Genomic DNA, 12,618 nt, shown 5'->3' on the forward strand with positions numbered 1-12,618 from the left:
AGCTGGTTCTGCTCCCTGTTGCCAGCTAGTACATGGTTAACTGGTAACTATGGGGAGTCTAATTGTAGGAACTCACTCTGGAAGCCTATCTACAACAGAATGTCAAACTTTGGCCTGAAGAATTGGGTATTAAATGAAAGTTCAAGGTAGTGGCTCTGTGTACACCGTTCACCTAGCCCACAGTGCCTTCTCCTTTCTCTGAACTTCAACCACATTTAGTTCGAAATGGTTTCTTGTGATCCATATGCATGCCCGATCCCCTCTCCTACGCTTTGTGAATACCCTGAAGTCAGGGAATAAGCCTTATACTTCTTTGAGACACTCAAGGTCCAGCATTCACAGAAGTAGGCTGATTGGTGATTGTTGCGGTGTTTTACTGAGGGCCTGATAACTGTGGAAGTTGATTTGAGTTAGGTTGACTGAGGTAAGATGACTAGACTTAAGGTTTACATGCTATAAAATTAAAAAATTAAAATTAAACAGGCAACCTAAGCAGTATAACATAGTGGCTTTCAGACTAACACCTCTCAGACTTTAGTATGCATATGAGCCAATTGACTACATGTAGAACTGTCCGGTTCACCCTATTAGAAAGTAGACAAAAGCACTGCAATTAAGCAAGTGGAGGGAAGAGAGTAGGAGAGTCAACTTGTAGGGCTCATATCCCGTTTCCAAACGTTGTTGCTGCTCCAAGTCCTTTTGATTTCAGGACAATGAGGACTAGTAAGAGTACATGACAGCTACCTTTACTGACTACTTATAAAGTGCTTGGCACTGTTCTTGCTGCTTTAAGCATGTTATCTAATTCTCATAGTACCCTATAATACTATAGTCATATCACTGATGATGGGGGGTGGGGGGGAAGGAGCAGTTACTTCCTTATATTTACACAGAAAGAGCAGGGATTTATTTCTGGTTCACCTGAGTCCAAAGTCTAGGGTTGAGTGGTTCCTTGACACTGGGTAATGAGGGAGCATTTCAGGGATGCCTAAGCTTGAGGTCAGGGTATCAGTGGTACAAGGACAGAGGTGAACTCAGAAAGGACTTGCAGAATAAGGCCCTCTACAGGAGGTGTGTGCCCTTAGTATTTGCCTCATTGAGGGTTTAAATATATTTAAGAGTTGACGCTACCTCAAATAATACCTGGTGGCTTGCAAGGTACTCGAAGTCTTTTAGCAAATTCCTAAAGTCAGCTTCTGCCTTTTCCCTAGGAACACTCTAGGAATTTTTCCACCTGCTATCTAGGAGGAAGTCCCCACTCCCACCCTAGATTATTGTCTTGATCTAGGTTAAGGCTGGTGTTACAATCATTCCCTAAGGCCTAAGAAGGTTCAAGGTTGTCTTCTGGGAAGGAAACCCAACAAAAAAACTTGAATTGGAAAAGTGTAGGAATTTGCCAGACAAGTAGGGGGAAAGCAGTTAAAAGCCCAAACAGAACTTTTGAACGAATTTTCATTTTAGTTTGAAAATAGAAATGGGGTAAAAGGAGGTGCCTGCTTTTTTTAAGGCTTGTTGTATAAAAACAAACCAACTAGTGAAAGATGATTAGTTGTTTATTAATTGCTCTACTCATGAACATCTGTCTTTTCCTGACTACCAGGGCGGAGCAATAGTTTAATTTTTGGTGCTCATAGAATAGATGGTATTGATAAGGCATCCCAGAAGACTTTATGTTACTTAGTAACCTTGTCAGTACGTGTTTTTTTTTCCCCACAGGGCAGAAGATTTTCCATATAGATAGCTGTCAGCTTTCAAGAAGGCAGTTTGCTTTCTCAGCCTGAAATTGGATAGGGGGGGTGGGGAGAAGAAAAGCATGCTTCAGATCAATAAATAAGGGCGCACACCTCCCCTATACTGTTAAACAACAGATAGTTTTGATGTGCACCGTCAACTCCTTTTTGCACAGCATGAAATTGTAGGCGGCGCATTCAATTTCAGCATCCCGGGAACCTGCTGCTGAAAGATCAGGGAGCCCGGCTGCCAGGGTCCAGGAACACTGGGAGCTCCTGCCAGGGAGGAGACTCAATTGTCAGAGGGCCGATGGGTTTCATGGTCCAGGGAAATAAGCTTTTGCCGTCTTCCTTCTGCGTCTACCTCAATGGGTCCCACCACCCTTCCCACTCTTCTGTTCTTACAGGGGGGAGGGAGATAAGGAGGCGGGATTATCTCTACAGTAACCCCGGTCCTCCCCGGGAGTTCCCAAAAGGGCTATTTTTAGTGGTGACTTCCCCATCTAACTTACCCCGGAGAGGGCTGCGGTAGCGGATCAGACGCTGCGCGCAGAGACGCCTCGGGTTTTCCGCGCATCGTTAGGGATGGGAGGGAAGGTACGAGACTCAGTCGATTCCCCCCCAGCAGAGCCGCCAGGTGGGCAGATCAGAGGCCGGCGTGGCCCGGCCTGGAAGCAGTGGGAGGGTTTTTTTTTCCACGTCCTGAAGAAAGTCCCCAGCGGCGGGCGGCAGCCCTCGCCGGCTGGTCCCGGCGCCGGGTGGTCTCTGAAGGGGAGGAAGTTCCCGGGCACCGCGGCCTGCGTCACAGCGGGACTGGGACCGCGGGGTGGGCTGGCGGTGGCGGCGGCGACCCCGGGGCCGGGCGCTGGGCGGCGCTGGCTGCCGCTGGCCCGGCTGCGCGCGGGGCGGCGCTGGAGGCGGCTCCGTCCGCGCCGGGGAGGCGGAGAGGAGGAGGGCTGCGGGGCCGAGGCGTTAGCTGCGTCCCGGCTCGGAGCCCGCGAAGAGGACTAGGAGGAAGGCGCCGCCGTGGCCGCGGCCGCAGTGCTGGCGCGACAAGCCATGAGCAGCGGCCCCGCGGGTGACCCTGCTGTCGCTGGCCGCCTCTGATCCCGTCCGGGAGACAGCTCGCAGCTCCCCGGCACCCTCCGCAGCCAGCACCCTCGCGTCCGGAGGTAAGGGCGGGGACCGCGGAGGGATGGAGAGGGGTGGCCCACAGAGGATGGCGGGCTCAGTCCGCTAGGTGCGCCGGAGCCAGGACTCGCCCTGCCTCGCTCGCGTCCCTGCCTTCTCCCGGCTCTCCGGCAGGCTGAGTGTGGTCGCCTGCCTAGTGTGTGGTCCCTGGAGCCTTCCGCCGCTAGGGCTCAGGGACCCGCCAACCCCTACCCCACCCACCCGAGCGTCCGGGCGCGGGTCCCCAGACTGGCGCCAAGCGCAGCGCGGCCGCGGCAGGTTCTGCGGACTTGTGGGAGGGTGGGGTACAAGGAGAAAACGGGGCCACCGCCGGGGGCGGTCGTCGTTCTTTAGTACCTTAAAAATCCCTGAGACCTCTGGGCCTGTCCCTTCTGGTGTGCGCTCCCCCTTGCTACCCCGGGGCCCCTGAAGTTAGCACTTTGGGGAGAGACGAATTTGAAGGTCTCCGAAGGGACCGAGAGCACGATGCCGCTTTCTTGAAGGACCCGAGGGAAGAGAGGGCTGAGCCGGATTGGTCGGGCCCCGCAAGCCAGGTGTCTAGGCCGGCGGTTGAGGCCAGGACCGCTGCCTTGGACCCAGACCCAGGCTCGCCAGTCTTTCCCTTTGTAGCTGGTTCCCAGCAAGGAGGCGGTTAGGGATGGAGTGAGCAACTCAGGAGCCTTAGGATGTGCTCGGTAGACGCTAATTCCTTTCTTTTCTCCCTCAGCCAATTCTTCCCTCCCCCACCCCATGCCGTCCAGTGTCCATCCGATTCCAGTTCCCTCAAAACACAGACACCTAGCCTCCATCCCAGGACGGATATTTCAGAGTCCTGGGGCCAAACTTCACTTGGTTTCAAATTCGTTTCAAGCATTTTAAACTGCCAGCAAACCAGTTAGGAAACACTTCCATGTCCCCATACCCCTTAAAATAAAAAAATAAGAATCAATCAATCTTTGTGGGAGTGCTGGCGTTGGGCAGAGGGAGGCTTGAATGACCCCATTTAACGCAGCCTTATGGGGGAGGAATAGGTACAGGAAATGGCAGCCCTATTTTAATCACACACGTCGTACCAGCCCTCAATAATGTAAGAAATGTAGCCTTAAGCAACGGTAACATTTCCCGACAGGTATGTAGTAGTTACCTAAGGCACACTTGAGGCTTCTTCATGGATAAGTCATTAGAAATACCATCTAGATGAGAAAGGAGGAAGTAGGCACAACAGTACGAAATCGCCAGGGCCAATCAGCTTTATAGGTGTATACATTCTCTTTCTTTATTTTTTAATGATTTGTGTAAACCCAAAATGAAAGCAGAACTTCACAAATTTGCTCAGATTCACAAACCTTGTGTTGGATGTGTATGCATAGGTAACAGATTAGATGTATACAACTATGACGTTTGCATTTCTTGTGCCTTGTTTAACTAGAGAAGACCAAGGGTGTAACCCTGACTTGCTTTGCTTTGGAGTGATTAACTGAAACTTATTTTCTAGGTTAGGTTGTCTGTTTGCTTTCAGGGGGAGATGGGAAGCAGCTTTGCAAGGATAGATATTTTTCATGGTTCACATAATAGATATTGACTACAAATAGGGCCCATCAACCCAACAGTCCTAGTAGATAGGATGTTTAACAATTTCCTTATGAATAGAATGACCAAAACCTTTGTTAATGGTACTAATGTCTTATTTCTCAGATTGACTGAGCACTTTACTTAATGAAATGTGTTTTTAGAAATGAATACCGGTACATTTAGCGAAAAAAATGTATAGGGACTGTAAGAGAAAAGAATGAATAATTTTACACTTATATGAAGTTTATAATTCAAGAAGATTAGAAAGTTAGCAATATTTTTAACTTCTAATGTACCCAACTTTTACCAAATTGTTATGATTTTTTAGTAGTCTATAGTATTTTTAAGTGATAGTCACCAACAACATTATAATAAAGCCCAAGTACAAAAAGAAATGGGATGGAAACTTATACATATTTTGCCAAATATTGTGTTAATGATTTAAATATGGTACATTACTACAATATAGTCTAGCAGCTCTGGGTACCTGACACACATTATCTCAGAATCTTACCCTAAAGGTAGATGATGCCATCCACATTTCACCAAGAAAGAGACTCAGTGGGTGAAAAAGGCGAAGGGATTAAGAAATACAAATTGGTAGTTACAAAATAATTACTGGGATGTAAAGTACAGCATAGAGAATATAATCAATAATGTTGCAACAACTATGTATAGTGCCAGGTGGGTACTAGGCTAATCAGGGGGATCAGCACATAAATTATATAAATATTTAACCATTATGCTATACACCTGAGCTAATATAAAATAACACTGAACGTCAACTGTAACTGAAAAAAAAAATTTTTTTTAAAACAAGAAAGAGGCTAGGCCGGCCTAGTGGCGCATTGATTAGGAACTGGCTTGGGATGCCAGAGGTCCCTGGTTCGGATCCCACATATGAGGGCCAGTGACACTGCCCTCTACAGCTAAGATGCTGAACAACAGCTCGACCTGGAGCTGGGCTGCCATGAGTCACTGGCGAAGGCGTAGGCTGCAGCCCCTGTGGCAGTGGGTTGCCATGGGCTACCGTGTGTAGCCAGCAGCCAGCGTGAGCGGCCAGCAGCCGCTGTGAGCGGCCGTCCAGAGGCTGGCGACTGATCTGCCTCGCCAGGGAAGAGCGCAATGATGGTGGCAGCTTAAGCCAGTGAAGCAATGTCCTCCACAACTAGACTGAAGAACAAAAGGACAGCAACTTGTCTGTTCCCCTCCCCCAATTCCCCAATAAAATCTTTAATAAATAAATAAAATAAATAAAGCAAGAAAGAGGCTCAGAGTTAGTGCCTTGCTCAAGACCGTTCAGGTAAATTAATGCCTGAATGAGGCCAAGCCTTTTTAGCCTTAATGATGTACTTCTCCATTATCCAAAGCGCCCTCTTTTTTTTCTACATAAATTTATTGTTAATTTACATTATGACTGTATGGAAAAACTGAGGTCAAGGAAGTGAAGTCACCTGTCCAGCATTTTTCATGTAACTTGTATATAGCAGAGTTCAAATTTGAAATCAGGGCCATCTGTTTCCCAAACCCCTATTCTTGCCACTGATCTCCATTAAACAGCTGATTAAAAGCTTAACTTAATGGACATTTCACTTCTGCTCATCAGCTATTCGCATCCACATGAAGATGATGGCCTCATGGGCTACGTCACACTCCCAAAGACTTGCTACCCTGCAATAGAGCTGTGTCTCCTGCCCTGGATCACTCATGAAAGCATATTGCAACCAATGAGGGTGAAGTAACTGTGGAGGTATCCTTGAACCCACTTAATTTATCTTAAAATATAAATCATTCTAGATCGTCATGGGGTCATAGCCCCGTAACTATTATATTTTGTAACTACCAAATAGGACAGCTGGTATAAAATTCTGGATCTACCGAACAGTAGGAGTGCCAATTTATTCTCATTATTCAATTTCTCTGAGCCCCAGTTTTCTTATATATAATGGGGTTCCTAAAGCCTACCTGGCTGAATCGTTGTCCGGATTACATATAACAATGCATACAAAGGGTAGCTCCTGTCACCTAGTAGGTGCTTAGTAAATGGGAGGGATTAACACCCATGTATTCCAGCACTGATTAAAATTTATACTTTTTCACTTTTTGTGTATTTTACATGCATGTAGTGAGTAGCCAGTGCTGTCAGTGATTCACTCTTTATATGGCTATGCAAAGGTCTAATCCAGTTTTTAACATCTTTAACTTTTGAATCAGATCCTTTTCTGTAGCCCTGACTTATAAACTTTTACTCACCTTATGTAGGTTTTCCTTTGTTCCATTCTGCACATATTTTAGGACTTTACTAGCCATGTTGCAATTGGTTGGAATTCGTGTGTTTTGCCAAAAACATTTCCTGTTTTCTGCCTCCCCTGATTTCTCATCTTTGCTTATCACTCAGGGAAGGCACCATGACAAACCCAGTATCTGCCCACCGCACACCTCACCCTTAACCAAGCCTCTACCAACTGAAATTCTGTATCTCCTTCAGGGTTCAGCCTAAATGCTGCATCTTTCCTGAGCTCATGCACCTTCCATTTTAAATCTTTTGTCTGCTCATGTATACTTCAGACAACATGTACCCCTAATGCTTTTTTTAAAAAAAAATTTTTAACACTTTTTAGTTATTTGCCCAGGTAATATCCGATAAAAGACTGTAAACTCTTTGAGGATAGAGGCGTTTTTCTATTTCTTTACAGTTTTTGCCTTGTATATAAAATGTAGGTGGTATCTATTTCCTGAATAAAAGATGAGTCAGATATTCTGAGAGAGATCCTTACAGTAATTAGGAAAGACACCCAATTATTTATCTATGTTACATGATTGTTAGTGGCACCTTCCTCTTTAATTTGAGACTTGTTTGTCCCAGCCTTCTCCACAACTCTAACTGGCATTATATTTACTGGAAGGCCATAGTTCTTAAACAGAGCCTTGGCCATTAGGTATCATGTAAGAAAGAGATGTTTCATTAATAATTGCTCTCTTGGTGGTATAATAACCTCATTAAGTTGTAGGTATATTGAGCACGTTAACAGTGTCTGAGTAATTTGGCGTTTTAGATGGGGTAACAGTCCAGGTGGATTTCTTTCATTAGGAACAGGATTTACTGGAGGAAGAGGAATACCTACCTTAGAGAGAAGGTTGAAATAATAAACAAGGAGGATTGTTCAAACCCATTTGGTTGGAAGTAGGACTCATTGTGGCACAGCGTGGACGCTCCTACCAAAAGTGACTTTCCGGAGAGAATTAACACAGAGAAAAAACTCCCACAGTCTCACCACAATAGGAGAGGTGGGAGAAGCAAAAGAAATGAAGCATGACTGAATGTGTGACTGAAGCCTGCTAGATATTGTTCCTTCCTGGACTATAGAAATAAGAGAGAGACTGGGGTCAAGACGGGCAAGAGAAACTAGTGTGGTCTTAAACTCCTGGTACGTTAATATCCTCCCATATGCTCCCAGGGCTGGCACAGAAAGGCAAGAGGTCATCTCAGAGCTTTGCTTCAAGTAGATAGTTTGGCAGGAATATACTGAACATTTCCTAAGTATTAAAGATAGAGAATGCCTGAACTCTTTTCCAATATCAGGCATAAAACAAACAAACAAAAATAACCCGGGTTATCTACCTAGAAATATAACATACTGTCACACCTTCTAGGTGTGACTTTAGGATCATTTTCTGGTGTTGGATGGGTGTCCTTTTAAAAAGGTTCTACAGTCTGGTTCTGTAGTCTATGGTGTATCTAACTATGAATGGCAGTTAGTAGAGAACTGGTAATATGGGTTCCAAAAATGAATAGAGTTCAGAAAAGAAAAGGGAGAATTGGCAAAATTCAAAAATCAATATTAAGTAAGATGTTTTAAAGCTCAGGGAAGTCATTGAAAATGTCCCAGATGGCTGAAGTATTTTGAGTCAAAGAATCCAGAACTGTATGTTCTTTAAAGAACCCTTCTAAGGACTCCAAAGAACCAAGGCTATTCCCATACTGGAGAAGGGTGGGAAGGTAGGGCCAAAAGGAAAGTTCCTTTGGCTAAACCAGAAAACTCCCCCAGGGCTTGAAACACTGGAGAGAATATAATGGAGCTCATAGAGAAGTGTTTCTCAACCTTTCCTTCATCATTACCCTCCCTCCCCAAGTTCTTTTTTAGATAAATTGTAATACCATAGATATACTGGATATCTTTTATGTACTGTGACTTTCTGACCAGCTACAAACCACTATTTACGTTTTTTTGCCTTGCCCTCAAGCACCAGTTTTTGACAGGGACAAGATTGCCCTTCTATTGAGAATATATGGTGTATCATGATTCTATATTATGTCTGAAACTCAAAAAGGAGCCACAAAAGACATGAAGAATAGTGTGTGTGTGTGTGTGTGTGTGTGTGTGTGTGTGTGTGTGTGTGTGTATGATTTGTATGTATTCTCTGGAAATTCTCTGGAATTAGATTGCTTTTTTTGCCTTTATAAATAAAACATACTTTATTGGCTCTTAAACTGAAATACATATGTAAAAAATATAAGGCTTCTAGTTGTCCCAATTGCACCTTGGCAAAATTATTTAAATTCAAAAAGTTGTCTCCCTGCATTCTTATGTTTCCAGGATGGGAAGCCCTCCCCAAACTTCAAATGTTCAATATCCTTTATTTACTTCTGTTATGCTGGGAAGGCTCTGATATTAGCTATTAATTCTTGCAACTGTTCAATTCCATATAAGTATAAATTTGTTTGCCTTATTAGAGCATTCGTATTTTATGCCATTTATTTATAATTATGAAACACTGTGTTCCCTATGGAAGAGATTTCAGTTCATAACAAGTTGATATTTGGGGCGGGTGGGGCTCCTGAAGTCATTCTTAGCTTTTTCATGTTCGGTTCCGTGCTTCAGTTCCCTAGGGAGCATAAGCCTGGGCTTCGGAAGTCTAATCTTGGGAGCTCTAAGGGTTAGAGGAGCTTGGTTTCTTTATACATTGGCTTTTTTCAGCATTTGGAGCCTGTTGGCCCTTGCTTGCTTCCTTTCCCCCAAACAACTCATCTTTTCCTCCAGTTTTTACTTTAACCGTATTATTCTTTCCCATTTCCTTTACCCTCATGCCTCCAGAAATATCTTTGTTTTTCAGCATCTTTTCTCCTTGTTTGATTTTTGGATCTGCACTGAAATTTCCCAGAGGGCAAAGGCCGTATAGGCCATCTCTCTTTTGCTCACTTGTGTATCCACAGCACCTGCACAGTGCCTGGGACATAACTACTCAAGAAATAATTGTGGAATAAATATTAATGATATATTTTATAGTAACGTTTCTAACCTACCATCTTGGAGTGTATCCATTTCCCTTTTATTATTTTAAATTCTGGTAATGAAATTTTTGATCGTGTAATCAGAAGTTATCCTTCTTAATAGAGTCATTAAATATGTCCATGAAAATATTTCTATATGTGATTAGAAATTAGGAGCAGGTATTGTATAAAATATGAAGTCAGGACATCAAAATAAATCCTAGTCACTAAATAAACTGAATATATGAAAACTCATGGGTTTTTATGGGTCCTGTGAGCTCTCCCTGTGTATCTAAAAAACTTGCCAAATCAATAAAAATTACCAACTAGTCTTTCTCAAATATCTTAGCAATTCATGAAAATTAATAACAGGTTTAAATATCTTTTTTTAAATGGGAAAAATAGGTTATAAATCCCACTTCTGCAAAAATACTATAGAAAATTAGCTAATAACACCTGAATTTTTTAAAATAACTATGAGAATAGCTTCATTAGGAAAACACTGTCCAGCTCATTTGTATTATCTCCCTTGACATTAGCAAGGTCAAGCATAATGTTCTTATCAGTAAAGTTAGTAAATACTATCCTGCGCATACAACTTTCTAGTTAATATGCAATTAGGTGGATTCCTATAACCAGAAATTAAAGCTGAGGAGCTAGCAGCTGGAGGTGTGTCTTGGTTCTGAGTTGAGTGTTGAAGCATTTTATCTAAGGATCTGGGTGGCATAATAGAAAACACTTATCTAATATTTTTATAAGTGGCTCCATGCTGAATAGAGCAACATGGTGTTGAAGTAAGGGTTGGAAATGAGCTTTGGCAAAATAAAATGAAATGAAATGAAAAATAAAGGAAACAGTTAAAACTAAGTAATGAAATTTATTTGAGGAAAGTATAGGGTCATACCTTGAAGAAAAACAAAAAAACCCAGCATATAAATATACTAGATTTTTGTTTGCTTTGTTGTGTTCATTTCTGTATCACTAATATTTAGAACAATACCTAATAGGTAGCAAGGGATAAGTAAATATTTGTTGAATGAATAAATGAGTGAAATGCATGAGGGAGAAAAACCAACTATGTACCATTAGGGCAAAAGTAGAATTATTCCTAAGGAGGTGGTGATGGATAACTAGTAGATTGAATAGACTGTTAAAAACACTTTTTTGACAAATAATTTATGAACATATGTTAAAGTTTTATTTCACTCTTACATATAAGAAGAAAGGTTTCTGGTAGGTCGGTTCAAAAATTCATTCCTGCTAGGAACATTTTGTAAGAATAATGGATGGTTAGCTATCACTGTTAGACTGGATAAAAAGTGTAGGTTCAAGGTCACTAGACTCTTGACTAACAGTTGATAGTTAACTGGGTGGCTTTTCAGCTGGTTTCCATGGACAAGTTTTATCCCCATTCATCATTATGTTGGAGGCTAGCCAGTGCAATAAGGAGGATGAAAAAAATAAAGATGTAAATATTGGAAAGGAAGAAGCAAAAATATCTCTACTTACAAACTGTGATTAGCAATTATGATTCCCCATCCTAAGGACAATGAAGGAGACTGACAGGAAAAACACTGATTCATTTGAAATATGGTGCTGGAAGAGACCTCTACTTTGGACCACCAGAAAAATGAACAGGTGGGTCCCGGAGCAAAGTAAGCCTGAAACTTTGCTGGAGGCAAAAATGACAAAACTAAAGCTGTCCTACTTAGGGCACATCATGAGAAGGCAAGATTCTTTGGAAAAGACAATAATGCAGGGTAAAAAGGCAGCAGGGAAAGAGGAAGACCAAATATGAGATGGATTGACTCCATAACAGAAGCCATAGGCTGAGTCTGCTAGAGCTGAGCAGGGCTGTTTAGGACAGGACACTGTGGACATCACTCATTCATAGGGTCACCTGGAGTCGGAATAGACTCAACGGCACACGACACACATCCTAAGGAATCTACAAAGCAACAACTAAAAATACATGCCACACTAATCTTTAATTGACATGCTGCTTTTTAAAATTTATGAACAAAATTTTAGAAGTGTGTTTCAGTTGGCCCTTGTTACATGAACGTGAAGATGATTTTACTTATCCTGAATGGGGGGTCTAATAAATAATCACGTTAATAACGTTTTGCATGTTAACTTCTTTGTAACTTGACAGTTTTCCCCATAAATGTGATTGCAATAAACAGAACAGCCTACTGTTGACCTAATTAAGGAATTAGGAACAAATCAATTAAAGCCAATTATTTCTAACATCCCTTTCACTTGTGAGTGCCACATCCTGGATTATATAATAGGAGAGGAAATAAGACTTTTGGTGCTACCTAGAGGCCTTCTAGTGTGTATTGAACATGTTTTGAATATAAAAAACTCCTATTTTTTACTGCTCCAAATTTGAAACATGATCTTAAAGCAACATTTTAAAATGTCAGATAAGAATATAGATGCACATTGACAAAAGAAAGTCATATTGATGGCTGGCTTATTAGCTAGTAACAGCTAAATCAGAAGGTACGTAATAAATCTCAGAATGCTAATTTCTCTAGAGGCAGGAATCTCTCTTATTAATATGCTTTTTGCTTTCAGTTATTTATAATTTTGAAATATCAAAAGCAGCATAAAAGCAAGAAAGCTATTTGCCCCTTCTGAAAGAACACATTTGGGCTGGGTGAGGAAAAAAATAACTTCTGTCCTCTGAGTAGAATATACAGTAAGTAAATAATTTTACAGCCTCATATTGAGTAAAGGCCATATCAAAAATAATTTTTCTTTCTGAGTTACCAGTGTCTATTCTATTAAGCTACTTTTAAAAGTAAAATTTTATATCAGTATGTGTTATTTATCACGAATCACATAAGCTAGACAATGGCAAATGAC

General features: G+C 42.1%; 1 protein-coding gene across 1 annotated transcript in view; it reads left to right on the top strand.

Annotated features, from left to right (window-relative positions):
• Positions 1 to 2,654: 2,654 nt before the first annotated feature.
• LRRC8C (leucine rich repeat containing 8 VRAC subunit C) overlaps positions 2,655 to 12,618 on the top strand; it is an 83,468-nt gene continuing 73,504 nt past the window's right edge. The window contains exon 1 of the mRNA XM_019661776.1: positions 2,655 to 2,902. The gene's annotated coding sequence lies outside the window, so the exon portion shown is untranslated. The remainder of the gene's footprint in view (positions 2,903 to 12,618) is intronic.

Source organism: Hipposideros armiger, unplaced genomic scaffold, assembly GCF_001890085.2.
Source record: "Hipposideros armiger isolate ML-2016 unplaced genomic scaffold, ASM189008v1 scaffold_361, whole genome shotgun sequence".
Lineage (NCBI taxonomy): Eukaryota > Metazoa > Chordata > Mammalia > Chiroptera > Hipposideridae > Hipposideros > Hipposideros armiger.